Consider the following 4,727-nt stretch of genomic DNA (forward strand, 5'->3'; position numbering starts at 1 on the left):
GGTGATGGTGGCGGTCCTGGTGATGCTAGAGCCACTCACTAGGTGGGTGAGTTGCTCCTTTCCTGCTTAGAATGCAACATCCAAATCCAAGCATCGGCATCCCTGGAGTTTCAAGTTCAGTGGAAAGTATTTAAAATTACAAACTTCACAGTCCTCAAATGTTAAGGGTCTACTATAACTATAACATGCACCATGTCATGGATCTAGTAGATGTCCAAAACATACTAAATTAAATGTTCTATTCACACACTTCTATAAAAGTAACAATTCATTGTTTATATCTTGAAAGCAATACATACATGATTTTAGACGATGATGATGATGACGATGATGATAGATGATCGATAGATGATAGATATAATTTTAAATGGGATTTCTAATATATTGGAATTTATTTGAAAACCTTCAATTGTACTTGGGTTAAAGATATGATCATCTTTTGCTTGCATTCATAACTTCACCCAAGAACAGATAAAAAAAGGTAATGAAGCATTGTTGAGTATACATAGAAGAGTTTTAGCTACCACAAGAAGCATGAAATATTTATTCAAGTGTCTGTATTTCCATTTCTGAATAGATGAAAATTAATTTTCGGCCTCCTCAGATCATGAGCAGCGGCCCTTAGTTAAGAATGTTGGAACAGGCTGGCTTTGACGAGACATGCTACATTAAGCACAGACGACCAGCCAGGGAATTTGCTAAGCTGGTTTGGATTAATGCAAGCTGCCAGTGCTAACTTTTTACAAACTCCTTTTCTGATAATAACAGAGGAGAGTAGACACAGATTTAAAATTTTGAGCAGTAAAATTATCTTTAACACATGACTCACTTTTTTTCTAAACATAGAAATGGGGAAGGGGAAAGCAAACCAAAGTAATTTAGAAGCTCTCTTAAAAGAAAATGCATAGACAGTAATTGGCTAGCATGTTAGTGTCCCCAACTCTGTCCCCAATTCTAGAGCCAGGATCTTTCCCCCACTACAGAATCATGCTCACAGATTGTTGCCGTGCTGGCTACAATCAGTGGCAGTTACATTGTCCCCATCGACACTCCATGTGAGTCAGGGTAACAATATCCCTTGTTATAAGGAAGTGAAATGATGATGAAACCAGATAAGCAAGGATGCCCATCATTATTCTTAGCCTCCTGGGAGAAAAACCCTTTTCTGCATTCAAGTCATTCTAATTTAGAAATTCAAGCACATAAACATAGCACATTGAAAAAAAAAAAGGCTGTGTGTGTTGGGTATGGTATTTGTTGTTAGAGTTTTTGTTACTACTAGATTAGAAGAGAAGGGGCATGAGTTAAGGGTTAGGATCTAGCTCTGAGGTGCCATCTGACGCACATTTCTTAATCTCTTTGTGTCTTAATGTCCATCGATGGATAAATGAATACAGAAGATGAGGTACATATATACAATGGAATACTATTAAGCCATGGGAATAAAAAGAAATCAGAAATCCTTCCATTTGCAACAACATGGATGGACCTTCAGGACATTATTTAAGTGAAATAAAAGAAATAAGTCAGACAGAGATTGACAAATACTGTATAAAATCCCTTATATGTGGATTCTAAAAAGAAAAAAATTGAAAAAAAAAAAACAGATCGAAAGAGTGATTACCAGGGGCTTGGGAGTGGGGGAAGGGGAGAGATGTTGTTTAAAGGTACATTTTTGCAACTAGTAGATAATAAGTCCTGGAGATCTAATATACAGTACAATGGTTATAGATGACACAACTGTATTATAAACATTAAACTAGATCTTAATTGTTCCCACCACTAGAATAAATTATAATTATGTGGCACGACATGATAGAGGTGTTAGCTAATGCTACAACGGCAATCATATTGCATTATAAACTTACCAAATCAATATGTTGTATACCTTAAACTTATACCTTGTTAAGTGTCTATTATATCTCAATAAAAATGTATTATGATATAAAAAATTTTCTCTGACATTGCAGCATGACGCTGAATGCAGAAACATGGGCAGGCAGCCACAAGAAAGCTGACAGTGTCAGGGTTCACCCTGACCTCCACTACACCATCTGGGTCTTCACAGTGAGCATCCCTGAACCCCAGGATCCAGGACAGACCACCCCAGCTGGTCCCATGTGGCTCTGCCTTTACTCACACTCTCAGCAATCTTCCCTGCTTACCTTTTCCCACACATCTTCGTTCACCTGGCCAATTCCTAGTGAGTACTGACACCCAATTCAGCACCATCGTCCCCTGTCTTTTTTTCCTGCACTCTGCATTTCTCCTCCTGTGATTGTCTAAGCTTGCTCTTTGCTCAATCCCGGGGCCTCATGAGCCCAGACTATGACTTTTATGAACATCCTCTTTGACTATGAGACATCTCTACTGTTATGAGACACATATATGGCGAAAGCAGATATCTTGAAAGCAACATCAACACAGAGTTACATGTTAATAATGTAGGAAGTACAGCTCACAACAAACTGCCATCTTATGGTTTCTTTACCTCAGGTAATTCAAATGCCAGGAATCTTCCTTTTGGTCATACTATATCTGTATGGTATTCCATTAACATGCAATCCACGAGGGCCTAGGGACACTAGCTCTTTATCTGAATTCTATATATTTCCTGTTTCTAGAACCCTCTGGCCAGCTGTCTCCCCTCACATGTTACATACAAACAGTTAGTCCTTGCTTCCTCTTGGCCCACCCTCATCAGCATCACCTCCAGTCCCAGCCCTGTACCTTCTGAAGCCTCCATTCTACTGCCAAGAGACCTGTTGTATGAGTCACTTTTTCCTGGATTGTTCCATTAACTTCCCTGCCTTAATTTGAGCCTGGAAGACCCAATCTTGCCTTAGTCTTCTAGAGTGAAGAATAATTCCCTTGCCTCATCCTTCCTATGGAGCAAGAAAGAGAGTGACAATCTACCAACACACCACCACCACATCCAAGCAGTTGCTCCAGAACAACAAATCTCTCCACTTAGCAGTTTTTGCCATCTGCTTGCAACATACTCCCCTGTTTCTGGAGGGCTGGCTCATAATCCTCCTCTTTGTTCTGTCTTGCCCCACTCTTACCTCTCATCATACTGAGCAATTTCAAAATCCTTAAGAACCCATCCAATATCCTGGCTTCAATCACCTAAAATCTCTAGCTTAACATCATTCTTTTATAAAGCTCTTCAAGCACTTACAGATAAAACTTCATCTTGTATCTTCTAGCCAGTCTGAACTACACTGCCTTTCATCTCTCTAACTCCCCACTCTCTTTTCAACTTTTTATCTTTTTGGTTCACCACCTCTTCATTCCCACTGAACTAGCTCTATGAACACAATTCTATCTCTAGTGCCTGGGCACCTGTATTTTTCCACTGAGTCAAATTTTTTCCTTTCTTCTGTGAACTGGATCTAAGAATCAACCATGTTTTTCACAGTCACCAATATCCTAAGATGCTGGTATTTTCTTGGTCATCTGCCACAATCAGCAATACCACTCCTGCACCCCATCATCCATTTATTCCCACTCATGTCCCATAATATTCATCATTTTTGATCAACTCCATTTCCTGAGCCCTCCACCCCTCATTGAACCCTAACTGCTGCTCATCATCTTTTTGTCCATCACTTATTAATTCTCAAATTCATCTTTTCAATGTCCTTTTCAAAGGATTTCCATTCTTCTGAAGGAAGCTTCTCCACAATCATTTTTTTCACTCCCCAATGAGGTTGCTTCAGTTATTGCTTGCTTCCCCTCTCTTCTCAGAAGTTCTCCTTATGTTCATTCATGTCCTCTGCTTTTCTTCCCTTTTTCCCTACTTTTCCCCATAGTGTGCCCTTCATTCTTTGCAGATCCAATCCTCCTGAAATCTTGATTTCACTTGGTCTTCCCTCTTCTGACACACTGACCCATTAATTAATTGGGGTCAAAGTTTAGCTCATCACTTAGTCTGCCTGCACTTTCTACCCACATTGATATTATCACTATAATGACAATCATGCAATTCAAAAAAACATATCTTCAATTCGATTATATCTCTCTATGTTCAGTCTATGGCCAAGACTCATATCTGCTCTCCAAATTCCATAGTCCTTTCATTTTCCTGCTCACACAACTATGCTACATTTTCAGGCTCTCCCGAAGTTAAATATAGTTGTATAAATGAGCTCTAGCTAACAGAATGTGACTGGAAGTGATGTATGCCATTCCTTGGCCTGGAAACTTCCCACCCAAGTTCTTCCATACTGTTTTACCATTAGGCTGCCTGGAATTGAAATGATCCCTGGATCCATCTTTATTTATTTATTTATTTATTTTTATTTAGGTGAGGCAACCCTTGGTTGACCTCACAGAATGCAAAGACCTTGTCAGCTTCCAATCCTTTATTTTTTACACCTATGGCACCTGGTCTTCCTAGGTGGTCTCCCATCCAAGTACTAACCAGGCCCGACCCTGCTTAGCTTCTGAGATCAGAGGAGATCAGATGAGATCAGACATGTTCAAGGTGGCATGGCCGTAGGCCCTGGATCAATCTTTGAAGCTATGTGTTGAAAACAGCAGAGTTCCTGTTAGTGGGTGTCTGCAAATGCCACTGTAAGGAAGGGCAGCCTCTTCAACCTAGTACTGTTACATAAGTAAGAAATAATCTTCTATTGTGTTGGAACCATGGTATATTTTTGAAGTTTACTTGTCATATTTATTAACCTATATAACAAATATATCCCCAAATGTCAAGTACTATT

At 39.5% G+C, this 4,727-nt stretch overlaps 1 pseudogene; it reads right to left on the reverse strand.

The window, feature by feature from the left end:
* Positions 1-4,377: 4,377 nt before the first annotated feature.
* LOC111744151 lies at positions 4,378-4,506 on the reverse strand (annotated as a pseudogene).
* Between the last annotated feature and the right edge of the window lie 221 nt (positions 4,507-4,727).

The sequence above is a fragment of the Pteropus vampyrus genome, unplaced genomic scaffold (assembly GCF_000151845.1).
Source record: "Pteropus vampyrus isolate Shadow unplaced genomic scaffold, Pvam_2.0 Scaffold128, whole genome shotgun sequence".
Classification (NCBI taxonomy): Eukaryota; Metazoa; Chordata; class Mammalia; order Chiroptera; family Pteropodidae; genus Pteropus; species Pteropus vampyrus.